Source organism: Gopherus flavomarginatus, chromosome 2, assembly GCF_025201925.1.
Source record: "Gopherus flavomarginatus isolate rGopFla2 chromosome 2, rGopFla2.mat.asm, whole genome shotgun sequence".
Taxonomy (NCBI): domain Eukaryota; kingdom Metazoa; phylum Chordata; order Testudines; family Testudinidae; genus Gopherus; species Gopherus flavomarginatus.
In genome coordinates this window covers 97585161-97599660 of record NC_066618.1, presented here as the reverse complement: position 1 = coordinate 97599660, position 14500 = coordinate 97585161, and positions in this window count along the sequence as shown.

The following is a 14500-nucleotide window of genomic DNA, read 5'->3' as shown; positions in this document are numbered from 1 at the left end:
CAGGCGCAGATCTATGTTTCTGAATTAGCTAATATGGCAAAAATCAATAGTGCAAGTGCTCTAAAATACACACTGCTAAATCCAGCAATCCTTACTCAGCACTCAATTCTGCCTTGTAGAGGCAAGCTGGCTGAGCCTCACCACAATGCAAAGCACAGTGGCTTCCAAAGTTCCTTGGAATACAGAAGAAACAGATGTCTTAGGGAACACACCATGCATTCTACTCCACAGCCTGCCAACTTCTTCTAGACCACATTTTGGGGTTGATAATGGCCCTAACCCCATACAATCCATTCAATGCTCTTTAATAGTGTGGAAAACTGTACTTCTGACAATAAGGAGACAATATTGCAGAGAACAGGCAAAGACCAAAAAAACAAACAAACAAAAAAAACACCCTTTCAGACCGAAACAATATAAAGCCAAAATCAGTGCTTGGTTACACCAGTGCAATTTCAGTGAAGTCAGTGGGATTGCACCAGTGTAACAGAACAATATTTTGCATACATGTGAGCAAGAGAAAGGGCACATGCGTTCATATTGACAGAAAATACATACATTAGCAACATGTGGTAAAATCACAATTATCGTGTATCTTTGACCCCCTCATCTGCACTCAGACCATTAATCCATCCAGCCGAGTCCACTTCTAACATTTCAAATCACAAAGTCACTTTGAACAACTGCCAATGGTTTATTAAGAAAAGATAAAAACCAAAAACTAGGGCCGTTGATTAATCGCAGTTAACTCACGCAATTAACTAAAAAAAAAAAATCGCAATTAAAAATTAATGATTAATCACAGTTTTCATTGCACTGCTAAACAATAGATAAAAACTGAATTTTATTAAATATTTGGATGTTTTTCTACATTTTCATATATATTGTATTCTGTGTTGTAATTGAAAGTGTATATAATTTTTTATTACCAATATTTGCACTGTAAAAATGATAATGTAGTATTTTTCAGTTCACCTCATACAAGTACTTTAGTGCAATCTCTTTTGTTGTGAAAGTGCAAGTTACATAACTGCACTCAAAAACAAAACAATGCAAAAACTTTAGAGCCTACAAGATGACTCAGTCCTACTTCTTGTTTAGCCAATCGCTAAGACAAACAAGCTTGTTTACATTTATGGGAGATAATGCTGCACACTTATTTACAATATCACCAGAAAGTGAGAATAGACATTTGCATGGGACTTCTGTAGCTGGCATTGCAAGGTTTTCATGTGCCAGATGTGTAAACATTCATATTTCCCCTTCATGCTTTGGCTACCATTCCAGAGGACATGCTTCCCTGCTGATGATGCTTGTTAAAAAAAAAAAAAACAAAAAAACCCACAATGCATTAATTAAATTGTGACTGAATTTCTTGGAGGGAGAATTATATGTCCCCTGTTCTGTTTTACTTGCATTCTGCCATATATTTCATGTTATAGTAGTCTCAGCTGATGACCAAGCACATGTTGTTCATTTTAAGAACACTTTCACTGCAGAGTTGACAAAATGCAAAGAAGATACCAATGTGAGATTTCTAAAGGTAGCTACAGCTCTCAACCCAAGTTTTAAGAATCTGAAGTGCCTTTCAAAATCTGAGAGGGATGAGGTGTGGAACATGCTTTCAGAAGTCTTAAAAGAACAACACTCCAATGCAGAAACTGCAGAACCCAAATCACCGAAAAAGAAAATCAACCTTCTGCTGGTGGCATCTGATTCAGATGATGAAAATGAACATGGTCAGTCTGCACTGCTTTGGATAGTTTTCGAGCAGAACCCGTCACCAGCATTGGCGCATGTCCATTGGAATGGTGGTTGAATCATGAAGAGACACGAATCTTTAGCACATCTGGCACATAAATATCTTGTGATGCCAGCTACAACAGTGCCATGAGAACACCTATTCTCACTTTCAGGTGACATTGTAAACAAGAAGCAGGAAGCATTATCTCCTGCAAATGTAAACAAATTTATTTGTCTGAGCAATTGGCTGAACAAGAACTAGGGCTGAGGGGACTTGCAGGGTCTAAAATTTTATATTGTTTTATTTTTGAATGTAGGGGTTTTTGTACACCATTCTACATAAAGAGATTGCACTACAGTACTTGTATTAGGTGAATTGAAAAATACTATTTCTTTTGGTTTTTTAAGTGCAAATACTTGTAATAAAAAATTATAAAGTGAGCACTGTACACTTTTTGTATTCTGTGTTGTAATTGAAATTAAATATTTGCAAATGAGGAAAACAGCCAAATATTTAAATAAATGGTATTCTGTTATTAACAGCACGATTTTTTTTAATCACTTGACAGCCCTAAAAGTAAAAAACTCCCTGCCTCAAAAACGTTTCTGCCTTTTTCTTAAATGGTGAATTTTCTCCTCAAAATTAGGCCAAGGATAGAAATGATTCAGTCTGCAGCACCAATAAGCTTAGGGTTGAATATCTCAACTCATCTCTTAGAACAAAAGCTAGAAAAGCTTTCAACCACTGGAGAAGATGTTCCAAAGAGATTCATGGTACTCACTTCTAATCTTAGAAGGCTATGAAGTCCAGTATCTCAGGTATTGGAAGGCACAGAATCAAGTGCTGGTGAGTCCCATTGGAAAGGAGGGAGTCGTTCATTTCTAGTCCCGCAGGATATTAGGATCAAGACATTTTTATGTATAGAAAGTGTGTGTCTAGTTTAGGAATGAATCTTGCTCATTCTGGGCCTCAGACTAAACCCCATATGCTATCCAAAGTCAAACTGCAAAGTTTCAAATGTAGCAGTGCAGTAAGTGATACAGAAAATAAGATAATACTTATCAGATTAATTTGGGTTTTCTAGCTGTAAGAAGGGAATACCACCACCATATTGGGAACAATATTATTTGCTCTGTAACAATGTTTTGAAAAGGAAAGGAGAAGCAGAACATTTTAAATGAGCAAGCAGCTTTAAAACTAATAACAGACAAAAGTTTCATAGTTCAGATGCTTATTTGAATTTTATGTGAGCTGCTGAACCATTTGTAGCCTGCCTACTTACCTCAACTCCCCTCTCCCATCCTGCAAGCTCCTTGATCTAAATTTAGACTCAAGCCTCCTCCTCCATTGTCTCACTCTCTGCTTTTGCAATTCTGGTAGTGCAATACCTAGTTTTTCTGACTCTAGCCCCTAGCCTCCTGACAGCTTCAAATATTCCTGTGACAGAGTTGTGAGGGCTAGCACCTGAGCCACACTCCGGTCACTATTAGTACTAATTGGTTTCCCCTGGAGAAGGCCTAACTGGACAAAGGTGTATCTGATTATCAGGTCAGATTGGGGCTAGTGAGTCAATGAACCAATTAGCCCATTACTGAGGAAGCTATAGAAAAGGGCACAGGAAGGCTTCCTCAGGGGAGGAAAACAACCACCACCACCAAAAAAAAAAAAACAAAAAAAAAACCCCACAACAAAACCACACCCACAAAACAAAACAAGCTCCAGAGCAATAGAAGAGTCTTATGAAGGGGTCAGAGCCTGGTCTGCTCTCCCGGAGAAGGGGTTAGAAAGTTGAGACATAATGTGTAAGGATATAGAAATGCTGCTGTGTACTTGGTGGAAGGATTAAAACACCAAGTAAGCTACCCAGAGACATTTATAAGAAAGGTGGTCTCAGAAGCAGTCTGTGTTTGCGGAAGAAGCAGAAGTGCGGCATGCTATCCTCTCACAATTAATACAACAGTACACTGTGAGTCTTCCTCATTTACACCCCCAGGGTGTATTGTGTGCCCTATATAGTGTAGAATTTGGATATCTGCTTTGCCTGGCACGACGGTTTCTCTCACTGGGGAAGTGGGAGAATTTTGGCAGCTGAAAGAAGATCCTAGGGTATGTCTACAGGGAGGTTTAGCATGCAGCAAGGCAGGGTGTCAATCTACAGCACACTAGTTTGCTGTGTGTTAAATGGCTGTGTAGCCAGCAGTAAGTCAAAACTCGGTGCAGAACTTCTAGTGAGCAATAGCAGGGTCCCCTTCGTGCAGACTACAGTGCTGTAGATTCACAGCTCAGCTTGCCATGTGTTAAATCTCCATGTAGACAAGCCCCTAGAGAGGCTCAAAATATGGTCAGGAAATAAAATGAGATTCAACATGGAAAAATCAAGCTAACACATCTGGGGAACTTTTTTACTCCACTAAATAGCTATTGATGTTTCAGATTTCTTCCAGACATAGTAGCTTTCATGTTTCCAGGCTGAAACTATTTTATTTCCTACCCTTATTTCAATGCTTTCTGGATCCCTTTTTATTATTTCTCCTTCCTGGAGACATATCCTAATACGGGACTATAGGATTTCCCATACCGGATTAGACCAGTAGTCCACCTAATCTGGTATCTTGCCTCCAACAGTGACTAGTGCTTGATGTTTCAAAGGAAGGTGCAAGAAGCTTCATGTTTATGGAATAAATTGCCCATAAGGGAAGTTACTTCAATGACAGGTTTTAATGCCCAGGTAACAGAGGGCAGAATTGAGTTTATGTTATGCCATATTCTCTCCAAAAAGATGACTTCTCTTGCAAAAAGGTGACTAGCTTTTCAAAATAAAAAACCGGGGCACTTTTGTGTGACATTTTTAGGGTTCATGAAATCCTTGTACAAAAGAACTTTATTTTTTTAAATGGGTGCTGCTGTGGTCTCACTACTGCCAGCGTCTGACTTAACAGCAACATATGCATATTTAATGGATTGAAGGTTTTCCCCCGCTAATTTAATGTTCCATGAAACACTGATCAAGTGTCCCTAACACTCACTGAGTGAAAGAACATCTTTGATAGCATTTATGCTAGGGTGACCAGCCAGCAAGTGTGAAAAATCGGGACGGGGATGGGGGGTAATAGGTGCCTATATAAGAAAAAGCCCTCAAATATGGACTGTCCCTATAAAATCAGGACATCTGGTCACCCTAATTTATGTTCATTTGACTTTTCTTCTCTTCATTCCAAACACCATTCATCACACTGAACTCTCATTCCACAGGCTTGTCTGTTCCTGGTAAACACGAGAGTAAATTCTACTTGAGAGATACAGAATAAATATATTTTGAACCATTATTGTGTAGTTATAAAAAAACCCTCAAACTTTTTGACTAATAATAAGATGAAAAACTGGGCCATTTCAGGTGTCCTAAGATTTTAGGAAACACCTGGACATTATATGAAAAACTCAGACATAAGGTCACTTTAATGTTGCAGGAAAAAAGGATGCTACCTTCTGTGATGCTACACTCTTGTCTTGAGCTAGGTGGGTTGTGGAGGGGTGAAATGTGCCGAACTTGGCTTATTCTTTCATTTTTTCTTGCACTTGTAGAAAAAATAGACCTGGCCTCCCCTAGAGGAGATATCAGCATCTAATCCCTAACTCAGCATGCTTCCGTCTACAGCACAACAAATAAGTGAGCAACCTAAAGTGGCTTAAGCTTTATATTTCACTTTTAATCCTCCAAACATGAGACTGTAGCTATCATTCTGCCATTGTGGGTCATTTTTCCTTGGCAGATAATCTGTACCTGCAGAATGGACTGATGACAAACTGAAAATACTACATTTGTGATATGTACATCACTGAGGCCATATTGGCAAGATGTGTTGGGCTTTGTGGGATATTTACTTAGAGTGTGAGGGGCCCTGTGTCTATAATGGATTAATCTCTGATGGTTTTGGACGTCTTATGGATATAACTGGTTTGCCCTTTGCTGTGATATTGGCCTTTTTATTGTGTATAAACCATACACAATAAACAGCATCCAACTAGTCCATCAACAACACAATTAGAGATGACTGGAATATACGCACTCTGCTGTGAATAACTTAGACATAATACACAGCAGCAATTTTTCTACATGGCACCTATGTCCAAGCGGGATGTCCAGATCTTCTCATATCTTGCTTATGTGATCTCTTGTTATAGATTATTCTCTCTACTGGGACTCAAAACTGCATAACCCACTTTGACACATTCATACTATCTGCAAGGATGTTCCTGACTGATGTTATCTAATATCTGTCACTATATCTTTGCATTGCATTATTGGGATCTCTCATAACTCACCTAACAGCTATGCATTGGACCATCAACTACGTGTTAGTGCTTCAGGCTCCACTTTTACAGCATTTGGGTAAATGCTCAACCTCACTGAAACCTCAGCCATGGCTTTCTGCCTCACACTGAACATGTCCAAGGATCTGATGGTATGATAAAGCCCTCCCAACTGGGATAATCTGGCCAAGGATTATTATTGCTTGAATAAACAGGGATCAGAAGAGAGAGAGACCAGAATCTCCCACCTCTGAAAGAATGCAATCCACCACTAGCCTTTAAACTTATTTTCATTACAAAATGTAACTTTATATAACTTATTCACAGTCAGAACGAAACAAGGGCAATGCAAATAAGTATGTGAGCAAGTTACATGAGTACTAAATTACTAGAGCACTTACCCATCTTGATCAAAAGAATTCCAGCCCTAGGGCTGCAGTAATTTGCATGGCCTACTTTTTGCAGTTTTTCTACTTGTTTGATATGTGGATACACATTGGTTTCACATTCCTTCTAAGTCTCTGTCCCCCTAACTCTTGTGAAGCTGCAGCATACCTGTGCTCTACAGAACAATGAGCAGTTAGCTGTTTGCATGCTTGGCAAAAAACTACACAGATTTACATAAAATGTTATTTGACATGAGTAAATATATTACCAGGGTTTTTGTTAATAGCCTGAAATAATCACACTGAAATAGCCCAACTCTCTTATTTAATTTAATTTATTTATTAATAAATCAGGTTTCTAAGGAAAAAAATCTGATTTATAAAAAAAAATAGTTTTTTCTTACTGAACAATGTATTAAGGTTTGTGAAAAGATTGATCCTGGATCACAAAACTCCAGTGACTTAAATGGTTTCAGTAGCCTCATTGTGCAGTCAGGGATCTGTATCTCAAAAGATACCACCAGAGCTGGCAAAAATGAACACTCTGGTTGACAAGCTCAGCACAGAGGCCAATGATTGATTTATTTTAATTAGCATATATATTTATTTATGATTTAATTGGTCTTCTAACTTTTAGCACTTTCTGATGTGACAGGTTTAATAAAACCTCAGACAATTACAATAAATTGCCCATATGGATAACTAGAGAAGCCACAACTTCTGGAATTTAACAACTAACTTCCTGTTAAAATCAACCCCCTTCCTGTCTTATTACTTATCAGCCAAGAGAAATCAACTACTCATATGCTTAAGGTTAGGCATGTGCTGGTGTGCCTTGCTAGAATGGATTCCTAGGGCTTGATCCTGCTCCCAGGCACGTCAATGGGAAAACTCCCAGTGAAAGATCAAGCCCCAAATTGGCATAGAAACAATCCTTGCCCTTTGAAGCCCTGTCTCCTAGTCAAGACAGGGTTGATGCACATTGACTGGTCAGCATGGGGGTTAATCAGATTGCTGTTTTATTCATTATGTGGATGATTTTCAAAGCGGTCAGACTTTCAGTGTTGCTGGCCTCATCCTGCTTTCCTTGAGCACCCAAGACTCCCACTGAAGTCAGCAGCAATTTAAGCTTTCCAACACAGGTGTGTCAATGAGCAGGAGTCCCGGCCTGACCCAGAGGAACAGGCTCTCAGGGTGATAGGAACTCAGGCTCCATGTGCATGTGATCATTAATTCAGCAGAAATGGAGGGGCTGATTTAACAGATGAAGGCAGATTGTTTTATGGAGAAGGGAGGGATTGAGAGAGTACGTTGAGAAAGCAGGAAGGTTGGAAAAAGATCAACCAAAAATGGGCCAGCCTGTTAGGCCATATGTCTCTTCTAAACATTTTTTCTGCTCTTATTGTTCCAATGTCATATTATGTCATGAATATCAGCCACATTTTTTTGCACATTACAATGATTTCAAAGAAGTAAAAATGAGTAAAATATGTATTTGCATGAGGAAGATTTTTTTTCTTACTTGTGTGACTTTGAGGGCATGGGCTCATCATAGTTTGGTTTTTTTAATCACAGTTCAAAAACCATTACTCAGAAGGTTCCCTTCACTAGAACTGAAATGCGTGTTCCTGTTCTTCCACTCTTATGCTCAATTGCCATTACAATGCCTCACTGGTCTCCATGAACCCAGTGTCATTCTATCCTACCAACAGGAGGGCAAGAAGTACACATGTACTTGTGTAACTTGCATCCTCCAGCCAGAGCCAGAACATCTCCCATGAAGATTCTTCTTTCCACTGGCAAATAAGAATAGAAGCCCTGAATTTGTATCCAAACCTTAAATCACCTAAGCAGCAATGCAAAATAGTGCCATTAAGTTACAATGCTTTCATGGTATGTGTAAACTACTGTTCAGTATTCATCCCCCTCTGTGCCTGATCTACAGAAGATATGAATCTACTACAGCTTCAGGTGTGGGGACCAATTTACAAATACACTTCATCATCATCATCATGATGTTCCCATTACACCTCTGGTGTTTAGGGCAGTGATGAAGCTCCTCCACTTCTGTCTGTTTCTGGCAAATCTTTCAATGGTTCCTCAGCTGTGCCCCAGGTTCTTCAGTTCGGCTTTCTTTGCCATGTTGTTTTCGGGCAGCCATGTTTTCACTTACCTTCAGGTGTCCATCTTATTGCTACTCTGGCGATGGAATCGGTTTCCATCCAAAACACATGGCCAATCCATCTCCAATGCCTTTTGGCAATAATGGTGCTCAGATCCTCTTGGCTGCATTGTGAAGAAGTACAAATACACTTCAACACCTAAAAATGCAGATAATCCTCCTAGCTGCCTATCCTTACCTCAGGCTGCAGAGACTTATACTCTGAAGTTCCAGGTTCAATTCCTCCTAATAACAAAGATAGTCATTCCATATACATGGAATTCTTGCTATAAAAAGGCTCTGAAGATCTAAAATGTAATTTATCTTGTTTTTTTTCTGTGATTAAGCTGCATAAATGACACTGAGAACTTCCATCAGATCTGGATAACATATCAGCTGTTGTAAGAGAAAGGTCAGCTTGGAAATTACACCAAACAATGCTCTTATCCTTGATATCAAACACAGCATACTCTTTTGGATTTAATGGCTTGTTCTGCTGCCTTAACTGCAGTTGTGTGGAGGATATTGAAAGCTGGTGGTTGAGAGAAACAAGCAGAGAGGCTATAGATATCGGTCTATTATTTATGCCTCAGTTACACAGGTGCAATACTCCTTGAAATTTATGGTTCAAATTCTGCTCTCAGATATACCAAATTAACAGCAGAATTTGGCCCACTTGCTAGTTGAACCATGTGTTTTACCAAATTTCTGTGTATGGGGCATTTTCCACACTTATTTTGATTTGGCTGAAAACTTGTCTCTTGTTTAGGATTTCCCTCTGTATTTACAGTAGGCAACTTTAAAGTATGGTTCTAATCTGAAAAACAGCATGGTCAGATTCCACATTTGTTATTTCTTAATGACTCCAAATAAAATCTGCTCAGGGCTGAAGTTGAAACATTTCCTGCCTGCCAGCCTACCACATTCAGTCTAAGACCTGAAAGTCAAACTCTCTTTTCACCTCATCCTTCAGCAACAGTGAAGATTCTTCATTCAGAATGTACTGAAGGATTCTGTTGGTGAGGAACCAGCCTTCTAATTCCACTGTGCTGGCTCTGCAGGACTAACAGGAGAAAAAGGCTGGCTGAGTGACAAAAAACAGTTTTTACAGCAATGTGAGCCAGACACCACAAGAACGTCTAGGATTTAGTCCACTTTCAGCCGCATAAAGCAGTACCATAGGTGCTCCAGTACCTCTGTGGTTTATTATTATTATTCTCTCTGCCCAGAAATAGGCAGACAAGGTAGTAGGGCACTTGTTGTGGGCTCTCAGGATGTGCAAACTTGATGGTGCTGCTCTTAAACTGTCTCACTCCTCCCAATAGCAAGTAGGGATCTTGACTGAGCTTCCCTTTCCTCTCTTTGGCTACATCTACAGTAAGAGCTAGGAGTGTGATTCCCAGCTCACGCAGACATACTCATGATAGCTGTTGAGCTAGCACACTAAAAACTGTAGTGTAGCTGCAGTAGCAGTGAGGAGCAGCATGGGTTAGCTATGCTGACTACAAACCTGCATGAGTCCACGGGTTTGTATTTGGCACAGCTAGCCCTTGCTGCTGCTCATTGCTGCCCATACTACCATGGCTACACTACTATTTTTAGCACGCTAGCTCAATGAGAGCTAGCACAGGTAAGTCTATGCAAGCTGGGAATCACCCCCTTAGCTCTTAGTGTATAGAGGGCAGGAAAACTCTATTGCTGGACTCCCTGCTTTTCTTCCCCTCCCCTTCCCCACCTTGGGAGAAGGAAACAAGGCTGTCTCTGATGGATTCTCTCTCCTAGACTAGTGGCTGGGTTCTTGCTCTGAGCCTTTCTCTCCTAGTGCCAGGAGAAAAACCCAGGGTAGAAAGGGATTGGTGCCAGCCAGGGATATTAATACAATGAAGGTGAAAGAGTGTATAATGGGGAAAGGGGATTTATGCTGCAAAAAGAGGTTGATGAAGGTGATAAAGAGAAACTGGTGCTGGAAGGAGGGTAAGGAGCTGGGGGCCTATGGACTGCTACCAGCAAAAACAAGAATATTTTTCCTTGCCTCCTGCTCCAAACTGATTCCCCTTCTTCTAAAAATATTGAGACTGGTGCCATAGGAAGATATAACCCTTGATGCAGCTCATTTGTTGTGATGGATCAGTTTCCTTTGAAAAAAGTGGTTCCTTTTATTTATTTTTAATATTAAATATCTTTAATGGAGGTTTCATAGCATGAGGTCCTTATGCTTAAAAGCCCTCATTGTAATAGCTCAGTAATGGAAGTCTTTTTGGATATAGATTTCTGGTAATACAGAGCTCCTTATACATTACTTCAGACTTTAATGTATTGTCTGAACCTTTATGCCATTCTCACTTCTCTTCCTCAGTAAACATATTGCTAATAAAAGAAAGCCCATTAGCATCTGCTGTTCACAAAGAGAAAGAGTTCACAAATGCAGTCGAGAATGGGGGTGTAATACTTGTGCTGTTTCCCATTTCCAAGCTATATAAATATTTGTTCCAGTGGTGTTGTGCAGCAGATTAAAGACATTAAGGTGTTGCTCTCCTGGTTAGAATTACTGATTTAATGTGAGAAAAAGGATCTGATTGTAACATAGGAGTTTCCAGGGGTCAGCTTTAAAACGATTTCACAGGTTTATTGAAGCTGCCTGCTGTATGAAAGAGAAAAACGTGGCTCCTTTTAGTCAATGCCATCCCATCTCAGCTAAGCCTCTTCTAATTCCATGACATGAAGAACTCCCTTCTATTTTGGTGATGATCTGCTCATTGAAAGTGTCTTAAAATCTATTTAAAAAAAATAGCTGTAGTAGTAATAAGGAATAATAATTCTTAGTACTTCTGTTGCACTCTTTATCCATCGATCTTAAAGCATGTCACAAATGAAAGTACCATTATCCCTGTTTTACAGTATTGGAAACTGAGGCACATCCAGGAACAGAATCTGGATCAGCTAGCTCCCAGTCCAGTGCCCAACCCAGTCTCCCATAACACTTCCTAGTTTAGTAGTGTCCTACTTTATGTACAGCTTTCCTGTTGAAAACTGACTTTACAGTAATTTTTTTTCTTAAAAATATATTTTTCAATCTTAAAAAAAGGAAGCTTAATTTCCTAATTAGGATAAAAGATTCATTTCCAGTGGCTGATACAACAGAAGGCTTTCCAGTCCTGTATCAGGAAAGCATGGGCATGAGAGGGTAGTTGCAGAAATGAGGAGGTCTCAAAACATGTGCATTACAACTTTGCCAACTCGATTTCTCTGTCTTTAGGCAGGCTGGGGCTTCTCCCTTCCCCTACCACTGCTCCAGGCTGACTGCGCTCTGTGCCAGAAGATAGAAGATTCAGTCCTCATGCACTAGAGCAGGAGAATGTGTGTGTGTGGGGAAGGTCTTGGTGAACAGCACTGCAGCAGAGCCATGATGGGAAGTGAAGGCCCTCTTGCACACATCTCATGTAGAAACACTTGGGCTAACTGTCTTCAAGCTAGATTACTAAAAAGAGTAGTATAGCCATGGTAAGCACAGCTAGCTGAAGCAGGGGATAGCTATTCCAACTACAAACTTCTCCAGACCTCACGGGTATATACTTGAGTGTGTAGCCCGAGCTACTGCCTATGCTACTATGGCTACATTGATATTTTTAGCACACTAGCTCTCCTTAAGCTAGCCCAAGTAAGTCTCCTCATGTTCAGAATCACGTCCCCTAGCTCAATTGTAGACATACCCGTCGCATCTTCTCCTGCGGTGGTGTCAGCGAGGGCCTTGTGGAGCAGTGGTATCAGAGTTAATACTGCACTTAGATGAATGGGACAGTTCACACAGCAGAGCTCTTGTTACAGGATCTCTGCAGACTCCGAAACAAAGCCATGTAGCATTTATGCTCAGGGCACCTTTTTAACATGGTCTGTGGAAAGATGAAGACTAGAAACATTTATTTTAAAAATGAAAAGAGATTGATGTTACATGACTCTGGAAGCTGGGGCCTTAGGCCTGTAATGTCTATGTCTTAGCTTGTTCCTGAATTTGGGTCCTTCATCAGGGAGGTATTTTAGAGGGAAGAACATAAATTTGGGCTGAAGGGATGAATATGCACATGAGGGGACAAGTATCTGCCTTTGGAAGTAGGTATCTTACTGGGCACACTAAGAGCACCACAGTGATTTCATGGGCTTTACTATCAGGAGCAATCCTGCATTAGCAGATTGGGCCAGGTGACCCAATATGTCATAAATTCCTCCAGATACGTGTGATTTTACAATTCTATGTCAATGGGAACCATGTAATGCATGGATGGATTGTAAAAGGGATGTGCTTTTCATCACCTGAAACTGGAGTTCATTCACTCAGCAAAATTGTTTTGGTTTTTTTTTATGGTGATAGCTTAACATAGTGAAGTCCTCTAACCACAATGGGAAATACACCAGATGGATGAATAGTATGGGATTTTTCCCCTCTCCACCCATCCTTGATCTGAAGAGACTACATCTAAAATTGAGATAATCTCCATGTCCATTTAGCTCATGATATTTTCCACTGAGACTACCAGCAAGGGTGGCAGTAGTGATGCTGGCTGTAGCAATGTGCACCAGCAACCTTCTGCTTGCTTTAGATAGGCCATCGTAGAGCAGGTCTCTTTCAGTCTCTCCCTCAGCCAGCAGCGGCTCCGGGCACCAGCGCTCCAAGCGCATGCCTGGGGCAGCAAGCCACGGGGGGTGGCCTGCCGGTCCCTGCGAGGTCAGCAGTCAAGTAGCTTTAGGCAGCTTGCCTGCCGGTCCCACGGATTTGGTGGCAATTTGGTGGTGGGTACGCCCAATCCCCTTCCCTGTAGTTAGAAATATTTTTAAGTACTTTGTCTTATGTCTCTCAGATAATTCTATTGTTATGCTACCTGCTTGAAATACTTGCTATAAAGTTGTTATCCTTTTCCAGTTTTATAGTATTCTACGGGACGAAGTTATATTCTTGTAAAACCTCTGTGGTAACAAGTTCCATACTTTGGAAAGACAAATAGAGTTTAAGTACTCCGTAACAAACAGTCATAAAAAGCTCATTCATTATTCCACATGTGGAATTGTATATCCAATACCCTTGAGTTATTCTAGTTTGATTCAACAGTTTCTGAGCATTTTCAGCTTTTACAAAAAATAATGTGACCTCCAGTAATCTCTGATCAATCAGAGCGCCTATAGCCAGACAGAGCGCCTGAGCATGGATGCTTCTACCCAGATCCTGGTGTGGTTTTGCAGGGACTGTAACTTGCAATTTCCACTTACTGATATCCAGGCTAGTGGGGAGCATCCAACATGGTGCCTACTGGTGGAATCTCTCAGGCAGCAGGTGGGAGAGCTACAGGAGGAGGTGGCTAGGTTGAGGAACATCTGAATCCATGAGCAATTCCTGGACAGTACCTATGTGGAGACAGCTGAGGTAGCTGTCCCAGTACACAGGACTGCTGACACACCACTGGTGGAAGAGGAGATGGCTCAGGGTGGACACTGGCAGCTGGTTACTTCTGGCAGCAGGCAGTGCTCCACCCCTGCTCTGAACCCTCCAACCGTGGTAATAGGTAACCATTATGCTCTTCTTGATACAAGAGAGAAGGAATCACCCTCTACAGTAAAGGAGGAGAAGCCTCGTACCCCTAAGGCTGGGAGGTCTGCTGTCACCACTGTGAATAGGAACATAGGGTAGTGGTGGTCAGAGACTCTCTGCTGAGCGGGACGGAGGCGCCCATCTGTTGCCCTGACATTTCATCTCGGGACGTATGCTGCCTGCCGGAGGCCCGTATCCAAAATGTTACAGAGGCATTGTCGAGGATTATCCAGCCCTCTGACTACTACCCCATGCTACTCATCCATGTGGGCACAAATGATACTGCGAGGTGTGACACTGAGCAGATCAAGAGTGACTAC